This window comes from Mus caroli, unplaced genomic scaffold, assembly GCF_978045245.1.
Source record: "Mus caroli unplaced genomic scaffold, Mus_caroli_1 scaffold_11, whole genome shotgun sequence".
NCBI lineage: Eukaryota > Metazoa > Chordata > Mammalia > Rodentia > Muridae > Mus > Mus caroli.
Genome location: NW_028227266.1, coordinates 98991540 through 99009608, shown reverse-complemented (window position 1 = coordinate 99009608; position 18069 = coordinate 98991540).

Sequence of the window (18069 nt, the reverse complement as noted above, 5' to 3'; positions counted from 1 at the left end):
AAAAAACAATCAACATTCACATGAAAAGACTCTACCAAGCAAGTGAAGGGAGGAGTTGTAACAGGTTGTATTGGTTGCATCAATTAGCTTCCAATGAGAACCTACAGATGCATTAAATAGCCTAACTCATAAATTTGGGAAAGAGTAAGGGAGGTGGTACATGGGAGAAAAGAGAAAGAGGAAAATGACATGAATATGTGTTGTGGGAAACATTAAAAAGATCTGCCAAGTTCCCACACTCCATCAGCTACTCTCTGCCCACCAACTCTGGGGCAGGGGCTCCCGAGTTCCGCCACGCTAGCCCCATGCAACAGCCATCCACCCCACAGTCAGCCACCACAACACCTAGCAACTCGGTAGAAACAAAGCTCTAGAAGCTTATAATTAACAAGTCAGATTTATACATCAATAAATTCTCAATTCACAAGATGCCCACACAATAATTTGAGAGCCAACTGATAGTGCTACAAGCTGGCCGCCTAGATCAGACAAGTTATCCCAATAATTCTATTCCTATATGATATTCATAACTACCTATGGCTTTTAAAACCATGTGGGATCAGAATCTTCTTTCTGTCTGCCTGCCTTCATCTTGGCTTTTCCTCCCTCTGCTGAGTTGCTCTCTGTCCCTGCAAGTCTTCACTCTGCCTCCCTTTTCCCTGTCTAATCAAGGCCTCTTGCTGCACTAATAGTTTAATGTAATTGGATAGGGAAAATCTTGCCACAAATATATTTTTGTTCCAAAAAAACCAAAAAAATCATATTAAAAAGGAATTAGTTTATATGACTAACATATTTGTTCTAAAAACATAATAGCAATTTCCCAACATTTTTAAAAGTAAAAAGAAAATCCTTGTATGATCTAATCACCTATTTTTAATAAATAGAAACTTATAACCAATTTTGTCTTTCTAGATATTTCAAAGCAAATTTTATACACATTATTGTCCTATCCATAATCATATATTTAAGCTAAGGATTGTTTAAAAAGTGCACAGCTACAATGCCGCTATCACAAAAATAGATTAATATGATGTATTTGGTTTATATTTATATATTTCTAAAAACCTAATTTTAAAGCTTGTTAGAACCAAGATATAATGTTATTTTGTTAATTAGCTGTTATTTTGTTCATGGCTTTAGGAAAAATTAAATTGGTCTATTTAATAGTAAGTATCGTGAGCTACCTTTAAATTCAATATTGTGGCAACCCAAGGGTTGAACATTTCACACGGGAACATACACTGCTGGGTCTCCTTGATTGAGGGCACCATCTCATAAAGTACACCTTGAGAAGGCTGAGGTATTGACAAGTTATTTACTGCACTGGAATGCTCTACACATTGTCAACATTAGATTATCAGCTACACATAAACTTCTAAGCCTGGAGAAAACATGGAGGACATACTGGGGGTGACTTAATATAGATATAAGAACTCTAAGAAGCATGTGACATGTCACAATTCATTGCCAATGAAATATCTTTTGAAGATTCCGTTTGGGCTTGCAAATTGGTGTATTTAAGCTCAGTTGTTAAGGAAGACATTTTAAATATAACTCAAAGTTCTGAAGTCTTGGGTAAACAAGTGCTCCACCACTGAATTACACCCAAAGACCAAGGACAAACCTGTTTGTCTTTCTGTTTGTTCATGTGGGTATGTATGCATATGCTTATTGCAGCAGGAGTCTTTTCAGTCACTTCCTAGCACATTTGTGTCTGTGTGTGCTCACGTGTGAGTGAGAGAGCAAGCGAGAGAGAGAGAGAGAGAGAGAGAGAGAGAGAGAGAGAGAGAGAGAGAGAGAGAGAAAGAGAGAGAGAGAGCGTGCCTCTGAACTCAAACTTTCTTCTTCAGCTTTAAAGCAGTGATTCTCAGCCTTCCTGTTGATGTGACTCTTTAATACAGTTCCTCATGAGTGACACCCAACCATAAAATTATTTTCATTGCTACTTCATGACTGTAATTTTGCTAATGTTTTGAATTGCAATGTAGATATCTGATATGCAGATGGTCTTAGCTACCCCTGTGAAAGGGTTGTTCAATCCCCAAAGGGTCTTAATCCACAAGTTGAGAATTATTGCCTTAGACTGTCAGGCTAGCAACCCCCCAGGAATCTTCTGGCCTCTGGTCCAGCATTGAGATCATATATGCACAGCTGCTGTGGCCAGATTTTTTTATGTGGGTTTTGGAAAAAAAAACTTTACAGACTGAACCCTCTCCTTTAAGTCTTCATAAAACCAGCTGTCGTGATATACAGTTGGCATACAATAGATTGTGCATGACAAAATGCTATAATATGATATAGTTAATGCATATATATCAATAAGACTATCGCCATAATGAAAACCATGAATATATCTATTACTCCTTGGTGATTCTGTCTACCTCTTTGTAATTTCTTTCACTCCCTTCTACCTCACTTTGTTCCATTTTCAATTAACAACTGACATGTTTTCTGTTCCCAAGGATTAATTGTATTATTTGGAATTCTATATAAGTTGCTATTTATTCCCTTATTGTCTTGATTATTTTAGTTGGCAAGATTACTTTACAATTCATTTTGTTGTGATTATCATTACTTTGTTGCTTTTTAATACTATTTATTTTATTATATGCTTATGTGGTGGTTTGAATATGCTTGACCCATGTGAAGTGGCACTATCAGGAGGTGTGGCCTTATTGGAATTCATGTGACTTTGTGGGAGGAAGTGTGTCACTGTGTAGATGGGCTTTGAGGTCTCCTACTGCTCAGATTCTGTCCAGTGTGAAAAAAGAGCCTCTTCCTGGCTGCCTATGGAAGACAGTCTCCAACTGCCTGCCTTCAGATGAGGATATAGAACTGTCAGCTCCTTCTCCAGCATCATGGATGCCTGGATGCCACCATGCTTCCTCTCATGATGATAACAGACTGAATCTCTGAAAATGGAAGCCAGCCCCAATTATATGTTGCCTTTTATAAGAGTTGTCTTGGTCATGGTATCTCTTCACAGCAATGGAAACCCTAACTAAGACAGCTTATATTATTTTATATATTAATTATATTATATTATATTATATTATATTATATTTATAGTTTCTGTTTATGCTGTCACTTACCCATAAATATTTGTTTCCAATTCTTGGCTACTATGATAAAGCCACTGTGAACATTTATATGCAAGTACTGTTATGGATACAAACACTTTAATTTTTTTTTTTGTATAGGCATGTATTTCCCTCAGATTTTTTTATATTTAAAGATTCTCTTTTAAACAATATTATTGGGGAGGGGTCAGGTCTGTTGATGATCAACATTTTCATAATTTCTTTTCTCAAAAATAATGACAAAAACCCAAAACTATATTCTTCTCCCAATTGCAAACTCACTTTTCTTTTGAAAGATATTTTTGCTGGGTATAGAACTCTACATTGGTTTTCTTTTAATTTATTGATTCATTGTCACATTGTTTATATTGCTTATAATGAAAAAAACCTATGTTATTCTCATCTTTATTCCTCTATATACAATGTGTTTTAAATTGTATTTTATGGTCCTCTTTATCATTGAGTTTAAGAAGTTTAATTATAAGAGAACTTATTAAGTAAGTTTAATCATGTTTCTTGTGTGAGTTCACTGAGTTTTTTTTTCTAACTGTGGGTTTATAGTTTTCATAAAATAGGAACATTTCTTCTAGTTAAAATAACCATTATAATGTAATTGGTTAACATCAATATCCAATATCTGTGAGCAATATGTTTTGTTGATTGAATTTTCTTCTTGTTTCGCTTGTATAGCCATGAATATATAATATTTTCCTTTATATGCATGATAACTTTTAATTTAATGACAGATGTCATGTATTTTAGATATATTCTTGAATTTTGTTCTGGGACTTAGGTGGATTACAAGCAAATACTTAGGCAATTTCATGTCTTGTTTCCTAAGATGCTAGGTGAGACCAAAACAATTGGCTGCACTTAATAGGGTCTATTTCTGGACTTTAAACTTTGAATCTATTGGTCATTATATTACACCTTTGCCAACACTATATTGTTTTACTATTTATGGATTTGTAACACAACATAAAATTGGTTTATGTGAGTCTTTCACATTTATTTATCTTTTTAAAAAATTAGGTATTTTCTTCACTTACATTTTAAATGCTATCCCAAAAGTCCCCCATACCCTCCCCCACCCACTCCCACTTCTTGGCCCTGGCGTTCCCCTGTACTGAGGCATATAAAGTTGGCAAGACCAAGGGGCCTCGCTTCCCAGTGATGGCCGACTCACTGATAAGTGGATATTAGCCCAGAGACTTAGAATACCCAAGATACAAAATACAATTTGCAAAACACATGAAACTCAAGAAAAACAAAGACCAAAGTGTGGGCACTTTACCCCTTCTTAGAATTGGGAACAAAACACTCATGGAAGGAGTTACAGAGACAAAGTTTGGAGCTGAGATGAAAGGATGGACCATCTAGAGACTGCTACACCCGGGCATCCATCACATAATTAGCCTCCAAAAGCTGATGCCATTGCATACACTAGCAAGATTTTGCTGAAAGGACCCTGATATAGCTGTCTCTTGTGAGGCTATGCCGGTGCCTGGCAAACACAGAAGTGGATGCTCACAGTCAGCTATTTATTTATCTTTTAAAAGTTATAAGAAAAAAATTTCTGATCCATTGTCTTCCTCTATGCATTTTAGCATCAACTTATCTATATTTGCAAGATAATTACTGGGAATTTAACTTTAAAACAATTATTGTGATTTTAACATTCTTTGGCATTCTCTAGTGGTTTTTGTAGAATTACATTAGTCTCTTCTATAATGCAAATGACATGAGTATTTAACCTTGAAATTCTCACGTTTTCTTTGCTGTTTTAATTTGCTCATTTATATTGAATTGTCTTTAGGTCCAGTGACATTTTTCTCCATCTTATTTTGAAGACCACTGAGTGAACTTTAAAATATCAGTTAGATAATTAATTTTTATTTGTATTTTCTTTATATCTTATATTTCTCCTGTAGAGATTTTTCCATTGCACTCATGATTTTAGATACTGAGCTCAAGGACAGTCAGAATCTTAAGATTTCTTCACACTCATGTCTGCCCATAGCTTTATTTCTTGTAAGAAAGAAAAATCTTTAGAACCTCTGTCATAACAACCACTCTTACATTTCTGTGGTCTGGTACCTTTCCTAGAAAATCAGACTTCAGAACTTTAGAGCAATAAAAAAAATCAGATAGACATTCCTAGAGGTTCTTTTGGAAACCAAAGTCTCTGGTATATAGGCTGGAAAATGAACAGTAAAGATACACAGACACAGATACACACAGACACACACACACACACACACACACTCAGAGAGAGAGAGAGAGAGAGAGAGAGAGAGAGAGAGAGAGAGAGAGAGAGATTATGGCTAGTAAGTAATGGAGATAGAGAGGTTATTATCTTATTAAATATTAATTTTATTATTTTAAATGATGTGTATGTTTGTGTATATGCATTGGTATGTGCCTATGAGTACAGGTGCATGTGGAAGCCACAGGCTTTAGAAACTCTGGCGATGGAGTTATAGGCAGATGTGAGCCTCTTGACATGGGACTTAGGTCATCTAGAAGGTAGCACACATTCTTAACCACTCACTGCAGCCTAGCGACAATCTTTAATGACCTTTCCAGGTAGTCTGGGCATAGTTGGTATGAGATAGGGACAAGCTTAGCAGAAATTAGCACATTAGCAAACTAACATGCACCTTATATATGCTCCAGAGCATTAGAGCTTGGGAAGTTATTGGATGCATTGGCTGTGTGTGCTGGACAGAGCTGAATGTGGCAGACTCATTTGGTTTTAGAGATGACTTGGATTTTCAGGAATGGAAAAAATGAAGCATTTGAGCTAGCATTTAAGGCTGTGTCAGAACCTCTGACAGACAAAGGGTTAAGATCCTTAATCTATAAGGAACACTTACCAATCAATAAGAAAAAGATAAACCCAGAAATTGAAAAATGGGCAAAGGACATGAATAACTGACAAAGGGAGAAATATGAGTGGATAATGAAGGTATGAGGAAAGTTGAGCCTCATCAGTATTCTCTGATAAGCAAATAAAAACAAGATATAATGTTCTGCCTTCTCAATTGGCAAACACTTCTAAAGTGGTTTAAGTGGAAATATCCAACATTGTTGAGAGTGCAGAAGACGTGCAGACTTACGCACTGCTTGTGGGAGGCCAGATGGATTCTATATGTTTGAAGACATGTTTAGAAATATATGCCCAAAACTTTACAATGGTTTTAGGCTTTTGAGAAGGTACAGGTCCCTCTGGGGATGTATCTTTAGGGAATAATTTCAGATGCACAAAGGGATCTGTATTCAAGGATGCTCCTTGCAGTGTGATTTATAATACCACACAAACACGAAGCTATCCCAATGTTCCATGGGACACAAATGGGATGGAGCATGCACTGGTGAAATGCTGAGGAGACGCTGGCAGTTATGCTCTCAGATGACATCTGAGAGCACTGCAAAACGCTAAACGTCCATTGTAAAGTTAGCACTGTGTGTGTTAGAAATAGCAGATACTGGTGTGTACATTATACATTTAATTTCCAGAGAAGGTGGGTAACAGCAGATCCCAAGGAGATAAACCAGTATTCTAACTCTGTGTAAATCTCAATAGCACAATTTTGAGTGGATTTAAGTTTCCATGTATATATTAATATCTATTATTTTTTATCTTTTTAATGAACAGGAATTATCTTTGTAAGAAAGGAAGAAATGCATTTAAAGATATGTATATTGGGGATGATAAAATAACTGAAAGTTGATATTTAAGTTTTCAACCAGTTGTTCAGCGATTTGTGTTAGGCATACATGGGTAATTGTTTTTGCCTTCAGGAGTTTAGATAGTACAGATAGAAAGAGTGAAGAAAGCACTTGTCATAACTTGTCTATTCTATGAATTCTTACTCAACTTCAAGTCCATGTAGAATCTCATCTTCAGGAACATATTATCCAAGCTCCTTTATCCCCCATGTGCTCTTATCTGCCAGCCCTCAGCCAGTCTGTGCTCTGCACCTCAGCAGTTTGTGCCAGAGAGCATAAATTCAGTGGTCTTCTTCTGCTAATGACTACAGCAGGTGTCCATGCTGATTGGGTATGGAGTGAATGGGCTGGTGAATCTGGGAAAAAGTCTCCCTCCTTTCTTTCTTCTTTCTTTTCTTCCCCTCCTTTCATTGACAGTCTTGTTAAGTAGCCCAGTAGCTCAGGCTAGCCCCAAACTCTTGCTTCTCCTGACTCAGTCTTCTGAGTGCTGAGAGATTAAAATGTATGCCATCATACTTGGTTTGGAGTAATGAGTTAGGTTGGTTTGTCTCTATCTATCTATCTATCTATCTATCTATCTATCTATCTATCTATCCATTTCTCTCTCTCTCTCTCTCTCTCTCTCTCTCTCTCTCTCTCTCTCTCTCTCTCTCTCTCTCTCTCTCCCTCCCTCCCTCCCTCTCTCCTTCCCCATTTATTTTGGGCCAGGGTCTCATTCTGTAGCCTAGGCTGGTCTATAACACTCTTTGTAGGAAGTCCCCAAGCTCAATCCTATTGCTTTGGTCTCGGGTGCTAAGGTTACAGGTATGTGCCACCTCACCTGGGCTGGGGAAGACGTTTGTTTAGATAGTGTTATCTCAGCAAATATGTAATAACTTCAGGGGAAGATTGGGACTAGAGAACATGAACTGCTGACTCTGTGTAAGTAAAGGTACTCTAGGCTCGGAACTGTCTAGATTGGGAGTTCACTACAGGACTATATCCTCTACTGCTTTGAGTAATTGGATACATCAGTCAACTGATCTGTAAGATGGGAGCAATGCTATCTATCTTTTATTATGAAGATTGAGGGGTGTGCTGAGTTCATCCAGAGGACTTCATACACTTCCTGGTACATCATGGCTACCCAGCTAATAGATCTAAATGATGACAATGTCACAACTGAAAATAATTGTGTGAAGTCCTCATTCATCTGCTTTGATGGCTGTCCTTGCTGTGTAGCCCTGGTTGGCCTGGAACTTGCTATGTAGACCAGGCTAGCCTACTGTTCATCCTCCTGTCCCACATTCTTAGTGCTGAGAGCACAGGTGTGTGTGCCACCTTTCTGGCCAGCTTCTCTTTCTGAACTCTCTGTATTGCTTTAGACATACTGTATTCAATCTGAGAGATATCAAAGACCAAAGGACTCTTGTCTTAACCATGTTTCTTCTCGGTACTTACATAAAACCCAGGTTGCTATGATTTCTGAACCTCAAGATCTGATTCGGGTGACTGACTTGGCCTCCTCCTCTCTCTCATACCTGTGTTATGCTGATTTTGGCTTCAAACTGGCTTCCAGGAGAGGTTGTGCATGAAACCCACACTGCCCAAGGTTCCTACTCCTTGTCCTACCCGGACACTGATGGGTGGCACCTTGGCCCTTGCATGGCTTTGTGTTCAACACATTTGGGGAAGTGGCAGAGCCGGGGTTAGGAAGGTAACCCCAGATTTCTTCTCACTTGCCAGGGGGTATGTCGGTTTAGAGATTTCACACTGGATTTTGGCCTCTGAGAAGACTGCGTTCTGAGTCCTGCAGGGCCCACTGCAGCCTTTCTTTGAGGCATTTCTTTTCTTTGTTTGAATTTCAAGGTTAAACGAGTCAGGATTCAAGGATGACTATGAAAGAGCAACTGGTAAATGTGTTCACAGTGAAAGAAAAAGAAAGCCAAATGAATGTTAAAACCTTTTTTGAAGCAGAGCAGAAACAGAGCTTTTGAGCCTTTATCAAAGGACAATAAAAACATTCTCATGATCTACACGGGCCTTCGTGTCCCCACAGCCCGCTTGGTGCACACATGTGCCTGCACCTACACAGTCACATGTGCTCAGAGTCACACAGACTTCCCTTTTTCTAAAAGACATGCCCCTTGTACGTTTCTTTCTTTTTTATTTCTGTCTTTTCTTTCTTCTTCTCCCCCCCCCTTTTTTTTAATATTTCAAAGCTGGCAGTTTAGGAAATAGCTGGAACTGCCACATCTCTGTTCTTGCTAAAGAAATCAATGCTAATCCTATTACTGGCAGTTATCATCTATCCCAGAACTCATAGCTGAAAGACACACACACACACACACACACACACACACACACACACACACTGAGATGTCAGAGTAAGAAAAAAAGAGCAGGGAGGAGCAGGTGTCCTTCATTCACTTTCAGATGGCGATTGTCTTTTCTGTGTCTCTCTGTCTCTCTTACTCTGTCTGTCTGTCTGTCTGCCTGCCTGCCTGCCTGCCTGCCTGTCTGTCTCCTGATCATCCTTTTTTCTCATATTAACAGAGACAAAGCTACAGAACACCTGTACTCAGCCAGGGCCCCTGGTCCGATTTGAAAATCTGAAGACGGGCTCTAATTTAGATTTATCTGTCTCCAGCATGAGCTGACAAAGCCCTGATAAATGCATGCTTATCATGGCTTCCAGCTTTGTTACTGACAATGATAACAACAGTCAGGTCTGTGGTCACTGTGAGCTCTGTGGTAGGTGCTCTCTACAAACCATCACGCATAATTCAGCACTGCTTTGAGGTAGGCATGATAAGCAGTCCCATTTTAGGGATTTGGAGACCAAACTATAACGGTATCTTGTTTGTTTCTTTGTCCTTTGTGTTGAGAAAAAATGTTTTATTTTATAGCTATGAAAGTTTCCCTGCATATTTGTCTATGTGCCACATGTATGTCCTGCTGGAGAGGCCAGAAGAGGGCTCAGATCCCTTGGGACTGGAGCTAAAGACAGTTTTAAGGGGCCATGTAGGTGCTGGGAATCGAACCTGGATTCTCTGGAGGAACAACCAATACTCTTAATTGCCATTATTCCAACCCCAAGCTTTCTAATTAGTGGTGGACTCTGACTTTGCACCCATTCCCTTGAGTGCACCATGGCTTGCAAATTCTCCTTCTCCTCTCCACAGTCCTCTCCACTTATAGCCTTTGGAGCAGCATGCCTGGGACATTAAACACCGGGAGCTTCCTGTTCTGAGAGTTCTAGAAGTGTACCAGAAGGGTTTTTAGTTTTAGTTTTATTCTCACCCTGCCTCTTAGATCTAGCTGCACCATGAACACAGCACACTTGGAAATCACTACTCAGAGTGAACAAGAGTGAACTCTGTACTGAACCCAGGAGAACTTGCAGGCTATCATTATTATTATTTTATTATTATTAATTGTATTTATATAAATACACTGTAACTCTCCTCAGACACACCAGAAGAGGGCATTGCAACCCATTATGGATAGTTGTGAGCCACCATGTGGTTGCTGGGAATTGAACTCAGGACCTCTGGAAGAGCAGTCAGTGTTCTTAACTGCCGAGCCATCTCTCCAGTAGGCTCTTTGTTAGTCCATTTGCATCTGGCATCCTTGTGATACTTGCGGCTCAACAGTCATTAATCCCTCCACATATGTGTACTGAGTTATCACATGCATATATGACCACAGCAAAGACAGGGATACTTTACAACCAGGAGGAGGCCTTCACTTCTACCTCTGCAGGGGAGCAGACGCTTTTCTAGCTTGCTTTCTGGAATGTCTGGTACCCACAGACTTGTTCTGGGCTGAATTCCTATTCCCAAGGGATTGTCCTCCTCTAAGATGAGAGTGGGATGATTATAATTTGCCAGGAATGACAGGAAATACTCTACATAAATGACCCAGCTCAGTCCTCATCTGTCCTATAGCCATTTTGTGTATGTTGATAGTCAGTCCTACTGTGTGGTAGAATCTGAGCCCCGAAGCACAGTTTATTGACCCTGAAGCACATGCTCCCAAGAATGGCTCAGTTCCAAGGCCAACCTTTAGAAACTGCATTTTGTGTTATTATTCTCAGCTTCTCTTGGAGCTGGGATAAAAGTATTAATGTATAACCAGGCCAAACCTAGAGGCTATCAGTTCAGGCGATCTCTTTTCTGCCGTTAGCCTCTGAGAAGAGAGGGTTTTCCTCTTTTCTGTGTAGAACCCAAGTTAAAGAAATAAAGCAAAAGATTTCTTTAAAGAATTCAGAAACTGGAGGAAGAGCTTAATAAGGAGTTCAAAGAGATGGTGGTTTGAGAGAGACATGAATCACAGATGTGGACACATGGTGTCAGGTGGCATATTGAACTTGCTGCAGTAGCTGGGAAGGACAGCAGTCTGAGGAAGGCTTAGGGTTGCAGATGTAGAGAGAAGCCTAACATTTTCTCAATTAAATTGCATACCTTCCTTGGCTATTTTTTTTAGTGCCCCATAAAATTTAAAATAGCGTATTACTCTAAAGAGTGAGCCATATGGGGTTAGCATTCCTATTTATCTATATGAATGTACTATCCCTAATTTAGATTGTCTACAATATAGTAGGAATTTGCTATTTATGAGGCTTGGACTCTGTTGGTATTACCAAGATATTTCAGTCTTTCAGTGTTCTGTAATGGCTTTGAGGTGAAACTTTAATGATTGATCAAATTTATTTTGTATTATAAATGTAAGTGCGAGGAGACTAAAGGTTGCCACAAAGGACCTTTCCCTTCAACATCTTCTGTCCAACTGTTCTGATGTAGAGGGCTCTCACTTTAATGTGACAAAGCAGGACACTAATGTGACTTTGCGCTAAGACTCAGGGCAAGAGAACATGAGGCACAGCGCATGAGGCCAGTCGTTATCACGTCTCCTCACACAATCTAGAATTCCTACTTTACTCAGTTCCCTTAATTTAAAAAAAAAAACAAATAAGAAGGAATTTATCATGCCAGTGTCAAATGCATATGATTGCCTCCATGGGGAAGATCTAATTCTCGGGACAGAGAGGTAGGAAATGCTGTTAAGTGTGACAAGCCCAAGGGCCATGCTGATGACTCTGATGCATTTGATTTAATCCTGGATGTTGGGGACTTAGGCAGCTCAGCTTCAGCACATGGCCCAAGCTCTGCCAACAGCTTATGAATTGCTAATAAAGTCAGCAACATTAGCTGATCTCATCTCAGGAAAGAGAACGGGGAGAATCTGAGCTGTTGTGTCTTCATCGGCCCAGCGGTGGTACCAGTGGTGGCTTGCAGGCTTTCAGCATCGCTGGTCACCAGACATCAGCATGACCACCACAAAACTGAAACAGGAAGGTCTGGCACTAATTTCTTCCTCTCCTTTTCTTTCTTTAACAATAAAAAGGCAACATCTGGCTGGTTATGCAGTCTTCACTGCCTCACCTTGATACCCAAAGTCTACTTTTTATACCAATATCATAGCAGAGTGAGACAGAAAATAACAACTCATCCCATGGACTGTTCCTTTGATGCCTTCCACAGCTCCCCATTACCCACATGGTTAAAGTTAGAGCTTCTTTGAATGGGATAAATGGACTTCTGTGCTCTGGCCCCAGTTTCTTTGTCAATCAACAACAAATGGTTGGCTGAGCTTCCTTGTAAACAATGATTAGGTTTCTTAATACATTATATGATGGAAGAGGAATATGGTCAACTGTGAGACCATCCTGGTTTTAGATAAAGTCCTCTGAGAGCCACAACCCCAGAGAGGCAAAGAACAGAAACTAAGAGTTAACAAACTACTGGGAAATCTGTCTCTCCCCCTTTCCTAAAGCTTGGGAGAGTTACAGCTAAAACTAAGCTTACATAAATATTATGGTCAACATTGTATCTATCACTATCACTAACTTCCAGCAAAGGAAGTTCTTTATGTACGAAAGCAAGCATTCCCTAGCCTTTGCTCAATGCTGTCTTAACTCTTGCAGTGTGGTGAAAGGTGGAGTATTATTACAATCGATTGAATAGTGTTTGCCTGCTGTGATCTTTACCTTAAAGCATAGAAAAACCCAGGAACCCCAGGCTTAGTTGGCATCCACCACCATTTGCCAGACATGTGAGTAAAGTCATTTTATACCACCTAACCAGAGTAAATTTCCTCATGATACCAACCACCTGAGGCTTTCAGATGAGGCCAGAGTAACTGGCCAGCTGAGCCAAAACTGTGACCATGGAAGTATGAGCAAACTGGTATTGCATTACCTTTGTCTTTGTGGCAAAACACCCCTGAGAGCAACTTAAAGGAAGATTTGCTTATTATTGGCTCACAGTTTCAGAGGGCTCAGTCTATGGTTGTCCCAATGTTCTTAGGCAAGATAAGGGAGAATGGCGGGAAATGAGTTAATTTGGATAAGCGAGGGGGTCCATCTCCCTTAACTTTCATAACTAGCAGCAGAATCTGGGCACGCAGGGAGGAAGAACATCCCTGACAGCAGCAGGAGTCAGTGGCCAAGATGCAAAGGCAGAAACTGTGTTCTATTCGTTTAGAGACCTGCCCCTACGTCCTCCAGCTATGGTCTACACCAAAAGTTTCTAGGACCTCTCAGAACAGTAAAGTAGCCACCAATAAGATAGGTACTGTTTCTTGGGTTCCCTCTCAGAAGAAAACGAATTGATGTGTGGCGTTCAAGTTAGCGAATCACATATTCTCAAGGTGTGGTGTAGTCATTTCTTGCTGGGGTGACATGACCATCACTGTGTAGAACAGAGCACTTGTGTTTGTCTCAGGATAGCTCAGCCTGCAGTCATGGCAATGAAATAAACAGAGCAACATATGTAGCTGGTGGTTAGATCACTGGCAATAAGGCTGTTAACATTCCCTCATGGAAGGAGGGGAGATGGTATGGAGTCTATCATCTGGGACTCTAGTCTTTTCTGCCCCAGATGCACATGTCCTTGCAGGCTATAGAAAGTGGGATGGATACTCACTGTGGGGTGAGACCGCTGATGTAGCTTTTTGTGATTCGACTATGTTGGGAGCAGGATTTTCTGATGGTGTAGCTGCCTGTTAGTCATCCACGCTTTAGATAACCCCAGGAAACTCACTGCTTCACCAAGCTGGGCTTGGACAGAATCAACTCTTGAGTCAGTTAGTGTTCTCTCTGTCTAGGTTGAATGGGTATTTCTTCTTCAAGTCCAGCCAGAAAAATTTACACGACACACAGTTCTTCCAAATTCCTCAAGATCCCCACTCATCTTCCTAAGCTTTTCTGAAAAACTAGAGAAGCACTGGAAATTCAGGCATGACGCTTTTGTATCAACCGTTCCTCACGAAGCAAAGACCCACTCAATTATGATATTTGCCTGAAGATTGTGGTTATAATTACTGTGTTCACATATGGAGAGAGAAAAATAAGTATAGTCTGTGGCCTGGCTTGGAATTCTGATAAGTCCTTCCAATGCAAAATTCTTAAACTTTAAAAATTAAGTGTAACAAATAGCCTTCCCAAATGAACACTTGAGACTGAAATAGGTAAAAAAAAAATTTGCACAGGCCAGAAATTAAAGGGAAAATAGAAACCAGGGACGAGTTGGACTCCATATGAGAGCAACTGTTTAAGTCTTTGCAATGTGGTAAGTCAATACCAGCTGAAGAGACAGCAGAGAGGTGGGGCCTCCAGAGTCCTGCCTGCCTGACAAAGATGAGAGAAAGACACCTTTCCATATTAAGGGAGAATGGCGGGAAATGAGTTAATTTGGATAAGCGGGGGGTCCATCTCCCTTAACTTTCATAACTAGCTGCAGAATCTGGGCACGCAGGGAGGAAAGAACATCCCTGTAGGCCCATCTCTTGGGAGGTGGAGATGGGGTGGTCAGGAGCTCAGACTTCACTTGGTTACAGAGTGAGTTTGAGGCTTGTCTTATCTCAGTTCCATGAGACCCTTGACTCAAAATGACAGCAACAGAACCCAACAGAACAAACCAACCGACCTATTAGCAACCCCCTTCCAAGATTGTAATGATATATATATAGATAGATATAGATATAGAGATAGAGATAGATATAGATATAGATATATAGATGTAGACTATGAAAGCATGATGTACATATACTGATCAATCACAAATACTTTTACTTATCCCTGAAGCTTTGAAATATATCATTTAGATTAACTGTTTATTTTCTGAAGTCTCAACTTGCAATGTGATCTGAGGATCGCTCTCTTCCTCCCTGGGGCTTCACCTCTTTATCTAGCAAGGGAAGTGATTTTTAGCTGTAGCTTTTCATGGTCCTATTATTCTATGAAGTTATTAGTTCATGAATAAATGATGTAGTACTCTAAGGTCCAGGGAATAGAAAATTAAGATTTTATCTTGGTCACTGTTTCTGATTTGCCAAGCCATTAGTGCTGGCTCTTTTTTTTTTTTTTCTAGCCTGAGGCTCCACCAACCTGAACTAGTTGGTGGAAAGGGGCTCTTCTCTTCTGCTTGAAGTCTCTGTGTCTCTCTGTACAGATCTGTTTGAGATATTCCTTGCAGATGGCTATGCAGGCTTCCTGGGCTTTGGGGACCAGAAATATCTGAGAAACCACATCCCTGCCCAGCTTTCTCCAAATGAACTCCATATGGATGCTAGCCGAAGCATTCAGACAGCAAAGTTGCCTCTTCTAGGTGTTGATGGCAGAGGCTAGGATGGTGTTGTAGGAGGGATTTTGTTCTTCATAAAGAGCTGGAAAGAACCAGAAAGTTTTAAACTGTGGATAACATTGTAGGTAGTGTCCTATAGCTCTGAGGGTTTGTTTGTTTGTAATTTTTTTTGGGGGGGGGCAGAATCCCTACCTCACATGTCTTCCTCTACAGAGCAAGAGGAACACTACAGTCCCAAGATAATCAACACACTAAGTCCATTTGATTCAGTAATTGGAGGCGATAAAAATGAGATCTGAGCCCAGTAAATGGGTGCATTCCACTTCCTTAGCCAGAACCACAGCCTTAAATTCATGAATATGAGATATGTTATTACGTAATGAGACATCTGAGAGCATGAGGGGAAAGAATACCCTTCTGCTGCCAGTGAACTTAAAGGCACAGATGGGGGATCCATCCCATAATCAGCTTCCAAACGCTGACACCATTGCATACACTAGCAAGATTTTGCTGAAAGGATCCAGATATAGCTGTCTCTTGTGAGACTATGCCGGGGCCTGGCAAACACAGAAGTGGATGCTCACAGTCAGCTATTGGATGGATCACAGGGCCCCCAATGGAGGAGCTAGAGAAAGTACCCAAGGAGCTAAAGGGATCTGCAATCCTATAGGTGGAACAACAATATGAACTACCCAATAACCCCCAGAGCTCTTGTCTCTAGCTGCATATGAATCAGAAGATGGCCTAGTTGTCCATCAGTGGAAAGAGAGGCCCATTGGTCGTGCAAACTTTATATGCCTCAGTACAGGGGAACGACAGGGCCAAGAAGTGAGAGTGGGTGGGTGGGGAAGTGGGTGGGGGAGCATGTGAGGGACTTTTGGGATAGCATTGGAAATGTAAATGAAATAAATACCCAATTAAAAAAAAAAGAGCGGTGGCTATTTTGTAGCAGTAGGAAAGGACCTAGTTTTGATCTGTGTCAGTAGAGAGCTGACCCAACAATACCCCTTGAGCTCCCATCACAGGTAGGGATTCAGTTAGTGAGTGAACTCACCACTGTTTTAAGCACATGTTTTCTAGGTGCCTTGGGTTTTCTTGTGCGATCTAGGTAGTCTTGAGTAGTAAAGTCAGCTTCATTCTCTGATGAGTGCACTTCCAAATCCCCACCCTCACCCTCAACCCTGTGCTGGGGGTTTTGTGTACTATGAGTGACCCTCAGGCCTAGAGCATCTTCAGGGACTGATTTTTGGCCGCAAGTTTCTGCACCTTCTGGGCCATCAAAGGAATCCAAGAAGAAAGGACTTCTTGCAATGGAAGAAAATGGTCTCTCTCCAAATGGTTAACCCACACCCTCTTCTTACTGAGCCTAAATTCATAGTAGGGTGAGCTGATTGGGGTCTATGACCAGAAGATTCTGTAGTATCCAGGGAACCACAAAGGAAATACAGAAATGCAGGAAAGCTGGAACCTATCTTGAAAACAGATTGTAGCTCTCACATGTGCCGTCTACTCTCCTGCATCACTTAGCTTTATTTTTTTTAAAATTTTTTTTATTACGTATTTTCCTCAATTACATTTCTAATGCTATACCAAAAGTCCCCCATACCCTCCCCCCCACTCCCCTACCCACCCATTCCCACTTTTTGGCCTTGCCAGGCAAATGAGGCTCCGAGACAACAGAGTGCAGACCAATGAAAACATGCTGGGGTTTCATGTTCCTTGATTTCTACTAGCACCACATTTAGGAGTAGGATTAGAGAGAATTAGACTCTGCTGACGATGGCTTCAAAAGTTCTGACGATTAGTGTAACAGAAACAATACTTCCAAGAAATGAAAGCCTCCTCCCAAAATTAGTTTCATGTTCCTCTGTGTTTATATAGCATGGGATGCCAGCACGCCAGGCTTTGGAATGGGACATGGTTGAAGTTCTCGTCACCTTGTGTGGAAGAGATGCTCTGGGGGTGATTTTCTAACTCAAGTCTTAGCTCTGTTTATCAATCACACAGCTCTTCTTATAAGAATTCAAAGTAAAGAAAACCCCCAATACTGGGATCCACAATATAGCCATTTATTATCCTTTTATTATATATTTGACACCTAACCAGGAAAATGATGCACACTCCATTATGACTATTTTGTGCATAGTTCAAATGTTTCTGTGTATTACTCTGGACTGCCTCACATCGCCAGCCCTGTCTTTGAGGTGCTATGTATCGCCTCAGAATCAGGGAAAGTGCCTTCAAAATGTTGACATGCGAGAGGTCAGAGATAACAAGAGAGGAATTTCAAAGATAAGCCTGTCTGTCCCTTCCCTCTGCCAGACTGTTTCCTCAGGCACAGAATAATTTATACCTCTTGTTCAGCTAAAGTATGTGGCATCATTGAGACACTGTAAATGCAGCACCGATTTTATTACAACCTAATTGTAGACCGACAAGGGATAAATCTTGAAGATACATATAGCAGGAAATGGCCAGGCATGACTCACTTCCACCAGAAGCTTGCATAGAGATGCACTATGCTGCAGGAGGCAGCAGCTGGAGTGGAATGTAATTCCTACAGCTTCATTTGTGGGTAGTACTGAGGACTTCTAGGATAACCACAAATTAATCAGTCTCCCATCCAC